The following is a 14,667-nucleotide window of genomic DNA, read 5'->3' as shown; positions in this document are numbered from 1 at the left end:
TCAGTTTTATATTGTAATTGTAAATGAGGGTCACCCTCAATGTACTAATGTACTCCTGAGTTAAAATAAATTACTCTTCTTAGTTTATTTCATCATTTACTTTTTACTATTTTTATTTGTTCTGTATTTTATCTTAATTTTATGAATTCTTAAATTTTTGTGAGTTCATTTTTAAGTGTTTTTTATATTTCACTCTTTTTTATATGTATATATTTTTATTAATCTATATTAAATATATTTATTTATTTTTTTCCTTTATTTTATTCTTTTTTTCTTATGTAATATTTTAAATCAGTTTTATACTATAATTGCGAATGAAGGTGCTCAATGTACTCCCGAGCTAAAATAAATGTTGAATGATTGATTCATTAATTGATTAATTGATTGATTGACTGATTAAATAATGAAACCATTTGCATTTTAATATGACTTAAACATTTATTATTTAAATATGTATTTCCACCCTTCAACCGCTAGAGTGCGTCTGTTGATCAAAGAAAATATGTCCTAAAATATAAATTATAGCGCCTCCTAGCGATTAGAGTTGGAAATAAATCTCAGTAAACGCTCAGCCAGGCTTTGCAGCATTCTGGGATTTGTAGTCCTTTAAGACCCCTGCAGTGTGAGTCCCGCCCCTCGCTCCTGATTGGACGCTGCTGGCTCTGTTTTTTTTGGAGCTACTGGTGTTGCGGTGCGTCAAATACGCATACATTCACTCACTCCTCCTCCTCCCTCCCTCCCTCCCTCTCTCTCTCTCTCTTTCCTTCTTTTGTGCCCCCCTAGCACCCTCCCACCCCTCGGTATCTGCCCCATCCCCCACTCTCTCCCTCTCTCTCTCTCTCTCTCTCTCTCTCTCTCTCTCTCTCTCTCTCTCTCTCTCTTGTATTTTCATCCTGCCTGCGTAAAAAAGGAAAGAGCAGCAGCAGCAGCAGCAGTCAGACTGCCGGATCTACAGCTACATAAAGCCTTCAGACCCGGAGCTACAAAGAAACCAGAGGCATCTAAACACCCAGGATCTGCCCAAACTGGTGAGTTTTAACCTCCACGCTGCTGTTTTCACTTTTTCCAGCTTTCTTTCTTTGCATGAACCCTCCCTTTCCAGCTGTCCATCCAGGAGAAAGAGAGAAAGAGAGAGGCTGGTTTGTTGGTTGGTGCTTGGTGGTTGGTTGGTGCTCCTCAATCCATGGCATCCAAAGCCATGGTAGGTACAGTAGGCATGGAGGCAAGGTGAGTTATGAAACACATATATAGCTACAGTAGCATCTTAGCTAGCTAGCATCATTATTGCTTATCATTGTTTAGCTATAAACTTGTGCGACTAGCTAATCTACAGGATGTATGGAATTGCTATTTTATGGATATATAAGGGATACATAATGCCACACTCCATTGGGCAAACCAAGAATAGCATCCCAAAATGGTGTCGGACAGGCTTTGAATGTGACCAGCTTTTCTATATATAACCTAAAATGATCATAAAGAACCAACACCAGGTCCAGATCTTCATTCTATACAGGAGAAAGAGAGAGAGATGGAGGGAAATAAAGCAAGAGAGAGAAAGAGAGATGCTGGTTTGTTGGTTGGTGTTTGGTGGTTGGTTGGTGCTCCTCAATCCATGGCATCCAAAGCCATGGTAGGTACAGTAGGCATGAAGGCAAGGTGAGTTATGAAACACATATATAGCTACAGTAGCATCTTAGCTAGCTAGCATCATTATTGCTTATCATTGTTTAGCTATAAACTTGTGCGACTAGCTAATCTACAGGATGTATGGAATTGCTATTTTATGGATATATAAGGGATACATAATGCCACAATCCATTGGGCAAACCAAGAATAGCATCCCAAAATGGTGTCGGACAGGCTTTGAATGTGACCAGCTTTTCTATATATAACCTAAAATGATCATAAAGAACCAACACCAGGTCTAGATCTTCATTCTATACAGGAGAAAGAGAGAGAGATGGAGGGAAATAAAGCAAGAGAGAGAAAGAGAGATGCTGGTTTGTTGGTTGGTGTTTGGTGGTTGGTTGGTGCTCCTCAATCCATGGCATCCAAAGCCATGGTAGGTACAGTAGGCATGGAGGCAAGGTGAGTTATGAAACACATATATAGCTACAGTAGCATCTTAGCTAGCTAGCATCATTATTGCTTATCATTGTTTAGCTATAAACTTGTGCGACTAGCTAATCTACAGGATGTATGGAATTGCTATTTTATGGATATATAAGGGATACATAATGCCACAATCCATTGGGCAAACCAAGAATAGCATCCCAAAATGGTGTCAGACAGGCTTTTAATGTGACCAGCTTTTCTATGTATAACCAGATATGATCATGAAGACCCACCACCAGGTCCAGATCTCCATTCGGGCCAGGAGAAAGAGAGAGAGGTGGTGGGAAAGAAAGCAAGAGAGAGAAAGAAAGAGAGAGAGGCTGGATCATTGGTTAGTGCTTGGGTAGTTTGGGGCTCCTCAATCCATGGCATCCAAAGCCATGGTACGTACTGTAGGCTGGAGGGAAGGTGTGTTATGAAACACATAGTTACCCTAGCATCCTAACTAGTTAGCATTCTTGGGTATTGCTTTCTAGCCTGCTAGCGAGCTAGCTAGTTAGCCATATTAGCCTAGCCTATACTATCTATAAGGATGTGAGGCACCCATGCACTCCATCCATACACCATGCTAATAATGCTCCACACCATTGGGCATAGCAAGCATAGCATCCCAAAATGGTGCCCAGCTTTTTTTATATAACCAAACATGACCATAAAGACCCACCACCAGGACCAGATCCTCATTCTGTCCAGGAAAAATAAAAAAGAGAGAATAAGAGAGGCTTTAGTTGTTGGTTGGTGCTCCTCAAACCATGGTACCCAAGCCATGAGTTATAAAACCCGTAGCTATCTTGCTTACCCTTACTTAGCTTGCTAAATCAGTCTTCGAATATATATGATGTATGAAGTTGCTATTTCATGGATATATGAGGATTTGAGATACCCAAAGAGGATGCCCTCCTTAACTCATTCACTCCATCCACTATGCTAATAATGCCTCACTTCACTGCGCCAACCAAACATAGTATTCCAAAATGCCAGATCTTCAATCTGACCAGAAGAAAAGAGATAGAAAGTGATAGAGCAAAGAAAAGAAAAAAGGAGAGAGTTTTTGGTTCGTTGGTGTGTTGGTTGGTTGGTCCTTGATTGGTGATTCTCAAACCATGACATCCAAGCTATATTAGCCGCCTTATCTGTAAGCTGTATGGAATTGCATGGATTTTTACATATAACCAAATATGATCATGAAGACCCACCACCAGGATGTTTGGAATTGGTATTGCATGGATATATGAGTGATATATGAATATATGGATATATGGATATATGAATTTGAGGCTCCCATCCACTTTATACACCAAGCTCCACTGGGCAAACCAAGCATAGCATCCCAAAAGGGTGTCCATTTTTTTTTGTTTATATATAAAACTAAATATGATGATGACTCACCACCAAGACCAGATCTTCATTCTGTCTAGGAAAGAAAGAGAGAGAGGTAAACACTTTTGGCCTGTACTGTATGGAAATGCTATAAATGTTTGAGGCAATGAGATACTCAAGAAAGATGCCCCACTTTACCAGATCTTCATTTTGTCCAGGAAAAGAAAGAGAGAGGGAAGTTAAGAAAGAAAGAGGGATTAAGAGGCTTAGTTGTTGGTTGATGGTGCTTAAACCATGGCACCCAAACCATGATGTTTTTGGTATGGAGTTACCCTAGCATCTTAGCTAGCTAGAATATGATGATCATGAAGACCCACCAGATTCCCCCAGCCCCAGATCCTCATGCGGTGTGGCAGTTAGCGAGAGCTCAGGGTTGCTGAACATGGCGTGTAGGCTGGAGGGCCTCCTCTCCAGCCTGTGCTGTGCTGAAAGCTCAGCAGCTTTTGTTTCTGCCACAGTTTGAGTTAGTATTTCATGCTGGGTCTCATCACAGCCCAGCCACTGTCACTCTGGGGGAGATTAGAAGCCCTCAGCGCTGTGCTGTAGGTTCTCCACTGAGGTGGGGATTTGGGGGTTTGGGGGTTTGGGCTGCAGCTTCCAGTTTGTGTGGATAAATAGTAATAATAAAAATAATAATAATAATATGTCGACGCTGCTGAGAGAGAGGGGAGAGAGGGGTCTGTGCCAAGATGAGACAGAAATAGTTCTTTTGTTTTCATTGATTCAGTCTGTTCTGCTCTCTGCAGCGTTTTGTGGCACGCAGAAGCCGGTAGAGGTCTAGAGCAGGAGGCGGTATTGTCCTGATTGTGTGTGTTGTCGATGTTTGTGAAGCTTGTGATTAGGAGTGTGCCATATCATATCGTATTTAATAATATTGCCAACATTTTTAAATATTATGAACGATATTGTACCCTGAAATATATCGTGTCATATCACCCACCCATCACATTATGGTACCACTTTTTTGCTGTTTTTAGGAAAAGAAAAATTCACACTGTTCTCATTTCCCATTCTATATGTACTAGAGACAGATTATATCTGTCCAGTATCATTTATTTTACTTATATATATATATATTTTGCATTATTATTAGTATCATGACATTCTGGATTATTGGCTTCTTTTACAAATCCCATTAAATTCTTGTATTTTTTTATATCTCAGTTAGGGGTGTGCCAAATCACATCATATCGAATGCAATAATACAATTTTATTTTCACTTTGTTGCAGTAGCTGTATTCTTGAAATAATTTTTGTGCTTAAGTGTTTTGTCATGCCGCCAAGAATATCGTTATCGCGAAAATACCATAAAATATCGTGATATTGTTTTAGGGCCATATCGCCACCCCTTCTTATGATTTTTTTGTTTGTGTAAATGTACATATATATTTTATAGATTTTGGATCATTTATAATATATCGGCTCATATATATATATATATATATATATATATATATATATATATATATATATATATATATATATATATATATATATATATATATATATATATATATATATATATATATATATATATTGCTATTTTACTGTTAAAAAAAGTCCTGTAATTGTGGCGATACTTGTTTTAGGATATAAACAATATACAGCTCTGCAAAAAAAATTAGACCACTTCAAAATAATACGTTTTATTGATTTTTCCCAAATTGAAAACATCTGGAATATAATCAAGAGGAAGATGGATGATCACAAACCATCAAACCAAACTGAACTGCTTGAATTTTTGCACCAGGAGTAAAGCAGCATAAAGTTATCCAAAAGCAGTGTGTAAGACTGGTGGAGGAGAACATGATGCCAAGATGCATAAAAACTGTGATTATAAACCAGGGTTATTCCACCTAATATTGATTTCTGAACTCTTAAAACTTTATGAATATGAACTTGTTTTCTTTGTATCATTTGAGGTCTGAAAGCTCTGCATCTTTTTTGTTATTTCAGCCATTTCTCATTTTCTGCTAATAAATGCTCTAAATGAATATTTTTATTTGGAATTTGGGAGAAATGTTGTCTGTAGTTTATAGAATAAAACAACAATGTTCATTTTACTCAAACATAAACCTATAAATAGCAAAACCAGACAAACTGATTCAGAAACTGAAGTGGTCTCTTAATTTTTCCAGAGCTGTTTATAGATTAGGATGTGGATTTGAAATAGAGAGGTCAGTTAAAGGTCAGCTGGGTTTTTCCTAAAACTGCAAACGTTTTATTTCTTTTGTTTTTTTTGGGCTGTGATTCATCGTTAGTGCTGAGAAATGCTTGTAAATGTAAGTAAAACATCTGGGGGTGTGTGTGTGTGTACATTTGTTTGATTTATATCTCAGGTCTGTTTTGACTGTATGACCCTGGCTGTGTCCAGCTCTGTGTATACACTCTGCAGTTCTTGTTCCCTGTATGTTCTTTCTTTCTTTATGTATGTATGTATGTATGTATGTATGTGTGTGTGTGTGTGTGTGTGTGTGTGTGTGTACCAGTAGCAGTGTGGTCTACCTAGTGGTGTATCTAATAATCGTATAGCATTCCTCTTATAATAAGCACTGGGGAAGTGCTAATGAGGCTTATATATAAGCTTATAATTAAACTAGCATGTTAAAATGGTAGCATGTTTTTAAGGGCTTATATCACCATTTACAGTACCTGTCAAACGTTTGGACACATCTTCTCATTCATACTACATTATAAATGAATAGTGAAGTGATCTATCAGACTATGAAGGAACACATAAGGAATCATGTAGTAACTTAAAAGTGTTAAACAAACCAAAATACTCTGTGAAGAAGCATTTAGATGCTCTTATTTGTAGTGCTGTTAACTTGTGGTTTCTGAGGCTGGCAACTCTGACTAACTTATCCTGTACAACAGAGGAAACTCTTGCTCTTCATTTCCTAGGCAGTCCTGATGAGAGCCAGTTTCATCATGCACTTGATGATACTTTTAAAGTTGAGTATTTCTTGCTTCTCATAATCTGGATTAGAACATTACTCAAATATTCACTATTCACTGTATACCTGTAACTCTACCTCTTCACTACTTTACAAGTAATTAACTCTTGATGAGTTCAGCACAGCTGTTAACTGAAAGCCTGAATTTCAGGTGACTCTACCTCATAAAGCTGACTGAGAAAATCCAGCCGAGATGTGCAAAACTACTTTAATCTAAAATCTAATCTAAAATATAAAACATATTCTGGTTTAACACTTTTTTAACTAAATAATTCCATGTTTTTTTTTTTATTGTTTCGGTGTTTTTAGTATTAATCTACAATACAGATCATTTTAAAATGATGAAAAAATACTGAATTTAAGGTAATGTAATAAATATAAATATATAAATAAATATATTCAGATAATAAAGTGTCCAAAAGATTGTAAATTTAATATCAATCATAAACGAAATGTGAAAAATATAGGGAAAATATATAACACAGTTATATACATAGGATAATAAGGTAAGTAGTCCCTGTAATTAAGCAGAACTGCACTGAGGAGGGACGTGAAATTCTGCCCATTTATTCAGTTACAGCAAACATTCTCCCTGCAGACGTATACAACACACACACACACACACACACACAGTCGTGCACCCTGAGGGTGTGTTGGTTTCCCCAGATAAGCGAGAGCAGAGGATGCTGGGGGATTCTGCCCCCCGGCTGCAGTGTAAACCCTGTTAGACGCTGCTGTTGGTTTTCTCCTCGGTGTGTGATGAGATGGGATTGTGTGTTTGGGTTATTCTGATTGGCTGAAGCAGGACAGATGTCTCGGGGAAGCTCAGGGAGTCTGAGGATCTTTGTGTGATTTAGGTAAATATTTTATGGTTTAACCCATAGACGTTTTATGTCTTTACGTATTATTAATTTATTAAGCATATAGTATTTATAATTCAGACGCATCTGTACATATTTGCAATTGAAACTGATCGACTAGGAGTTAGTATTTTTTTATTAAAATAATAGTAGTTTATATGTTTAATACAATTAAATCCAAATTTGAGAAGTATGAACAATTTTTTTATGCTTTTTCACCCTCTGTTTCAGGGGTGTCCAAACTTGTTTTGTTGGGGGCCAGAAGGAGAAATATATTTGAAGTCACGGGCCACAGACTCTGTAATAAAACAAATAATGAAATATACCACTTTAAATAATACATTTTCCTGATTATTTCATTTTCACACCATTTTGCTTGACTTACTATCTTTATCTTTGACAGTGTTGTGTAAACTAAGATTTTTCAAATTGATGTTTAATTTCATGATGTCTCTTAATATTAAACTCCTTAATTACGGCAACTTTTAGACTCTTTGCCCCGTTTTTCTGCGCTAGAAATGCGCACTCTCTCCGCTTTTAGACTCTTTGGCCCGTTTTTCTGCGCTACAACTGAACACCCTCTCCGCTTTTAGACTCTTTGGCCCGTTTTTCTGCGCTAGAAATGCGCACCCTCTCCGCTTTTAGACTCTTTGGCCATCAATGGCAATTGCTTTCAATGGGACGTGCAGCACAGCTGTGAGCAGTGAACACAGCACAGACTGCGCTCAGTGTGTAAACAGCATGGAGCAGCAGAGACTGCGTTTGTTTATAGCAGTAAATTATTTGGCTAATATATCAGATTAAAATGCGCTGGTTATTGCTTTAATGTTGACCGGCCAAAAACACATACAGTACAGGCCAAAAGTTTGGACACACCTTCTTCTCTTTTTCAATGTGTTTCTTTTTTTTCATGACTATTTACATTGTAGATTCTCACTGAAGCATCAAAACTATGAATGAACACATGTGGAGTTTTATGTACTTAACAAAAAAGGTGAAATAACTGAAAACATGTTTTATATTCTAGTTTCTTCAAAATAGCCACCCTTTGCTCTGATTACTGCTTTGCACACTCTTGGCATCATTCTCTCAATGAGCTTCATTAAGAGGTGGTCACCTGAAATGAAAAGTTTTCCAACAGTCTTGAAGGAGTTCCCAGAGGTGTTTATTAGCACTTGTTGGCTCTTTGCCTTCTTCACTCTGTGCTCCAGCTCACCCCAAACCATCTGGATTGGGTTCAGGTCCGGTGACTGTGGAGGTTCAGCTCATTTTTTGTTAAGTACATAAAACTCCACATGTGTTCATTCATAGTTTTGATGCTTAAGTGAGAATCTACAATGTAAATAGTCATGAAAATAAAGAAAACACACTGAAAAAGAGAAGGTGTCCAAACTTTTGGCCTGTACTGTACATAAACCAGTTTTATTTAGTGTTAGCAAGTTAGCACTGAGCAAGGTTAGCATGTGTGTCATACTTATTCTGGGTTTGGTGCATCAGTGTGAACAGTCTGCTGGGCTGCTTTAGCTAATTGTCAGTGATATGGAGAAGTTTACACCTTGTCACTGGAGGTCATCAAGGATGTGCTGAGTTCTCTATCACTCTCTCTCTTTCTCTCTCTCTCTCTCTCTCTCTCTCTCTTTCTCTCTCTGTCGTAAAATCTGTGACTCCAGTCAGGCTCTGTAAGATGTTTATTGTGGGGAATGCTGGTGCGCTAAACATCAGCCTCGCAGGCCAGAGACTGGAGCGCGGCGTGGCTGGGGGTATTTTTGGATTGTGTGTGGGCAGACGCTCAGAATCACTTTCTTTCTTTTCTTTCTGCTGTAAAGAAATCTGCCCCACTGCTTTAGTCATTCTGACCTGACAGAACTGTTTCTTCTCTTTACTTCACAAGTGTTAACCCTTTAAACCCTGTAGAACAATAAAAACATGTACAGGGGTTGGACAATGAAACTGAAACACCTGGTTTCAGAGCACAATAATTGATTGTGGTGACGGACAGTTCTGGTGGAAACAGGAGAGTTGAGGTGCACATTGAATTCTGTCGTGATTTGATCAGCCGTGGTTTTATGTTTTTTGGATACAATCCGGGTTAGCACCCGAACATCCCTTTCAGACAGCTTCCTCTTACAGCGTCCACAGTTAATCCTGTTGGATGTGGTTGGTCCTTTTTGGTGGTATGCTGACATTACCCTGGATACCGTGGCTCTTGATGCATCACAAAGACTTGCTGTCTTGGTCACAGATGCTCCAGCAAGACGTGCACCAACAATTTGTCCTCTTTTGAACTCTGGTATGTCACCCGTAATATTGTGTGCATTGCAATATTTAGAGCAGAACTGTGCTCTTACCCTGCTAATTGAACCTTCACACTCTGCTCTTACTGGTGCAATGTGCAATTAATGAAGACTGACCACCAGGCTGCTCCAATTTAGCCATGAAACATCCCACACTAAAATGACGACAGGTGTTTCAGTTTCATTGTCCAGCCCCTGTATATTAGTCCTTTTAAATGAACATGAAATATATATATATATATATATATATATATATATATATTTGTGTGTTGAGTGTAAATAGTGATCTGAGCTCAGTAGCGCCACACTACAGCTTATAGAGTGTGTGCAGTGTCTCGGGGGAACACTGTGTGTGTATATTGTGTGTGTGTGTGTGTGTGTGTTTACTCTCAGGAGTGGGCGTTATTTCACTGCAGGAACGATTGGTGTACTACACTAAGGCCCTGAGGCAATACACACATACAGCACACACACACAAACACATTCACGCGTAAGCGTACAGATTGTTGCTGGGTCCTACTGGTAGGTGGGCTGTGTAAGAGCCAGAATTAGCATGTCCACCAGCTGCCTGTGTGAAAGTACGGCTGATCCAGGGCTGCTAATGAGAAGCCGTTGCTAAGATAAAGGGCAACGAGGGTCAGACCTGTTCCTTCTGTAGCATTTCTAGCTTTTCTCCGTTTCTCCTGGAACAAAACACACTTTTCTAACACAATCAGGGCTGAACGATTTGAGAAAAGCACCAGTATCACTCGTACACTCTTTCAATTTGCAGTTGTTTGCACTTTATATTGTATATTGTATATTCACAATGTATTAAAAAGACATAATAATAATAATAATAATAATAATAATAATAATATGATTAAAGCTAAGTTAGGACATATATAAGCAGCGTTTTCTGCCATTTAATCAACCCTTCAACACTGTTTGTGTCTACTTTGATTACTTTGGTTGCTGTAATTTGCTCATTATTCTGTAAAAATATTCAGCTAAAAATGGTTATAGCTTCCAGCCAATGAAAAATTTGAGTATTATATAAGACCAACTGGTACTTTTGGCAGTGTGGGCAGTGTTTCAAGTCCTGCTGGAAAATGAAATCTGCATAATTAGCAATAAAAGAAATAAAGGCTTAAAATATATCACTCTGTGTGTAATACATTTATATGAGTTTCACATTTTGAACTGAATTACTAAAATAAAGTAACATTTTCTATTATATTCTATATGTATATGTTATATCTATATGTTGTCTAGTCAACTAACTTTTGGGAGGAGGAACAGATGGTGGGCTGTATTTTTATGTTTGACCTGGCAACCCTGGGTGTAGCTTACGGTAACTTGCTCTCTGCTTTTCTCTATCACTCCAAAAACAACAGAATAAATAAATATTATACCTATTGCAACCCAAACAGTCATTATATCTTTTAGAAAAATGTGTTTTTTGTGTGTGTGGGGTAGTGCACTATAGGACTCTGTGGGCGTGGCCTAAGCTTTTGTTCTTAATGTCTTTTATTTTTTTCTCCATACATTACTTTTACTTTTATACCTTAAGTAGTTTTTAAACCAGTACTTTTTTAAACACTTTTACTTAAAGAGTAAAAAGCTAGAGTTAATATTTATTCTACTTGTATAGAAGTATTTTAAACCCTAGTATCTACAGTATTACAGAGTAATGAATGTCGAGCATTTCAACTCCTTTGTTATAACTAATGTAAACGAGATAAGCGTGTAAATGTGGGCCCGCCAACAGACCCTTTACCCCTGTAGGGTTTAAGGGGTTAACGGTGGGCAGCAGTGGGTCAGTAGAATGGTCCGGGGGGTGGGGTGCTCTCCTGGCTGCATCTCAGCGCTCCCATGTTGGTTTTTGTATGATTGTTCAGATGATAATGGCCCATAGAAACGGACGTGCTGCTGGACTGAAAGGCAGGAATACAGGCAGAATAGGCCTTTTTAGAAGCTGAGAGAAAAGCCCTCACTGACCACTTAAAACAATGGATTTACACAGGGACACGCCCCCTCTCGCTCCCTGCTTTCACTCAGGTCCTGCTTTGTGCCTGTGTATTATGTTTCTGTTGTTTCGAGTGGGTTAATTAACTCTGTGTGTGTGTGTGTGTGTGTGTGTGTGTGTTAGGGCATTTTCAGGACATTGCAGAACAAAGCAGGAGTTACCTGCCAACAAAAGGCTGCTTATATAATACATATGGGACATATATGAACCCACATCCTGAGTCACATAACATCAGATGTGTGTGTGTGTGTATGTGTGTGTGTGTGTGTATGTGTGTGAGAGAGAGAGATTTTTCATGGTTCACCTCATGTGACTCGGAAGAAGCACATGGTAGCTGGCCGCTTTATTAGAAACACCTATTCAACCTTGAACTGGCCACTTTATTAGAAACACCTATCCAACCTTGAACTGGCCACTTTATTAGAAACACCTGCTTAAACGTGTACTGACCACTTTATTAGAAACACCTACTTAACCTTGTACTAGCCACTTTATTAGAAACACCTATTTAAACGTGTACTGGCCACTTTATTAGAAACACCTATTTAAACGTGTACTGGCCACTTTATTAGAAACACCTATTTAAACGTGTACTGGCCACTTTATTAGAAACACCTACTTAACCTTGTACTGGCCACTTTATTAGAAACACCTATTTAAACGTGTACTGGCCACTTTATTAGAAACACCTACTTAACCTTGAACTGGCCACTTTATTAGAAACACCTACCCAACCTTGTGCTTCCACTCACTGTGGCCACTTTATTAGAAACACCTACTCAACCTCATACTGGGCACTTTTTTAGAAACACCTATTCAGTCTTGTACTGGCCACATTATTAGAAACACCTACTCAACCTTGTGCTTCCACTCACTGTGGCCACTTTATTAGAAACACCTACAGTGTGTGAGAGAGAGAGTGAGACAGATGGTGGTGTTTTGGAGGTGAAGGGTGGTGTATTATAGAGCAGTGAGTTTACAGGCAGTAAAAATCACAGTGTAGCGAGAGGTGAGACAGGTGGGTGATCATGGATCTCACTGGAAGGGTGATGGATGAGCAGCTAGAGTCACCTGGAATGACTCTCAGTTAACAGCTGTGCTGAAGTGAACAGCTCTATTTAAATAGTGTTCTAATCCATATTATAAGAAGCAAGAACTACTCAACTAAATAAAGAAAAAAAAGACTTTAAGAAATGAAGATCTATCAATTTAAAACCTTTCAAGAACTTTGAAAGTATCCTCAAGTGCAGAGACTGTAAAGACCATCAAAAATGTTATGATGAAACTGGCTCTCATCAGGATCGTCCCTTTCATCTGTTGTATAGAATAAGTTAATTAGAGTTACCAGCCTCAGAAACCTGAAAATTAAAACATTGAATGAGAAGGTGTTTCTAATAACAGGTATTGATGAGTAGTCTCTCTCTGTCTGTATGTCTGTCGTTCTGTCTGTCTGTCTGTCTGTCTCTCTCTCTCTCTCTCTCTCTGTCTCTCTCTCTCTCTGTAGTGTGTGTAGGTTAGCTTGTCTGTGTCCCACTGTGTGCTCTGTTCTCACAGCTGCAGCTCAGCATCACTCGTTTTGTCTCCACAGCACACACACACACACACACACACACACACACACACACACACACACACACACACACACAGGGTGCTAGTGTCAGTGCAGTGGTGCTCTGTCTCTCACACAGAGCATCTCTTTAAACTCCTCACCATCACCATACATAATTCAGCCTCCCAGTGTCTCTCGTCCTCTCTCGCCCTCTCTCTCTCTCCTTCTCTCTCTCTCTCTCTCTCTCTCTCTCTCTCTCTCTCTCTCTCTCTCTCTCTCTCTCTCTCTCTCTCTCTATAAACAGGGACTACTCTTTATGCACCATCCCCAGTGGAAGGAGGTGGAGAGAGAAAAGAGAGAAAGAGATCAAATGATGTGGGGTTGGTTGATGCTGCTGCAGTTGTTCTGCAGGTTTAGGTTCAGCAACAGTATGTGCTGAAAGAATGAGGTCAGCTGACTCTACCTGAATATACTGAATATAGACCAGGTTATTAATTCAATGGATTTATTTTCTCTTCCCTGATGATCACGGCCATATTCCAAGATGACAATTCCAAGATTAATGGAGCTGGAATTGTGAAAGAGTTCTGGGATCATCAATTTCACACATGGATTGAGAGAGATTTCACCACAGAGTCCAGATCTTAACCTCATTGAGAATCTTTGGGATGTGCTGGATGGAGAAGAGAGGCTTTGTGCAGTGGTCAGACTCTACCATCATCAATGCTGCTGCAAGATCTTGGTGAAAAATTAATCCAGCAACAATTAACGATTAAATAAATCTTGTGACATTGCAGAAGCTTAATGAAACCATGCCACAGTGAATGAGTAAAGCAATCAAAGATAAAGGCGATCCAACTAAATATTAGAGTGTATGACCTTTTTGGTGGCCACTGTTGGCCAGGCAGTGTATTATGCCATTCTATGTGCATATTACACATGCATTAAACACTACTTTCTAATGTGTAGTTCCAAAAAATATGACCAAATGTTTCCCACATCATTCTTAGGGCCCTACCTTACACCCTGTGCATTGCATGTCATGATGCATGTCATGATCTCTACCAATGTGCGTATTGCTATCTTGGCAACGGAAAACACAAGTGCACCAATCACTGAATACAACCTAGACAGAAGTCAGCAGTCAATTGTCAACACAGGTCAGAGCTCTGGCTCTTAAAGGGAATTGTAGCCCTTGAAAAAGAAAAGTATATTTAGGTATATTTTTTTAAAGTGTACTTAACATGGAAAAGTACATAGTTGTGGCATTATAATGAGTACATACTTAAAATACATACTAAATGTACTATTTTAGAACAACTAGAGTATATTTCAATTGTAATTAGGCTTTATTTAAATACAACATAAAAGCATTAGGTTGTGCTTTTGAGTGACTTTTCCGTATAACTTGTAAGTAGATTTAAGTATGTTTTTAAATGTTAAATACAGTTGAAGTATATTGTAAATGTACTACTTTGCGTATTGATGCACACTATGTACA

General features: G+C 38.6%; 1 protein-coding gene and 1 long non-coding RNA gene across 5 annotated transcripts in view; both read left to right on the top strand.

Moving 5' to 3' along the window:
* Window positions 1-816: 816 nt before the first annotated feature.
* The window catches only part of fam168a (family with sequence similarity 168 member A), a 53,930-nt gene continuing 40,079 nt past the window's right edge, over window positions 817-14,667 (top strand). For 2 of the 4 annotated variants that reach the window (XM_022665973.2, XM_022665972.2), the window contains exon 1: window positions 817-1,028. The gene's annotated coding sequence lies outside the window, so the exon portion shown is untranslated. The remainder of the gene's footprint in view (window positions 1,029-14,667) is intronic. The other 2 variants (XM_022665975.2, XM_022665971.2) reach the window with 1 other exon arrangement.
* LOC125804538 (uncharacterized) overlaps window positions 8,841-14,667 on the top strand; it is a 51,958-nt gene continuing 46,131 nt past the window's right edge. Inside the window, exon 1 of the long non-coding RNA XR_007440644.1 lies at window positions 8,841-9,779. This is a non-coding gene — a long non-coding RNA (uncharacterized LOC125804538). The remainder of the gene's footprint in view (window positions 9,780-14,667) is intronic.

This window comes from Astyanax mexicanus, chromosome 9 (genome assembly GCF_023375975.1).
Source record: "Astyanax mexicanus isolate ESR-SI-001 chromosome 9, AstMex3_surface, whole genome shotgun sequence".
Lineage (NCBI taxonomy): Eukaryota > Metazoa > Chordata > Actinopteri > Characiformes > Acestrorhamphidae > Astyanax > Astyanax mexicanus.
Note: the sequence above shows the minus strand (reverse complement) of the source record. Positions and strands in the feature narration are given on the sequence as shown.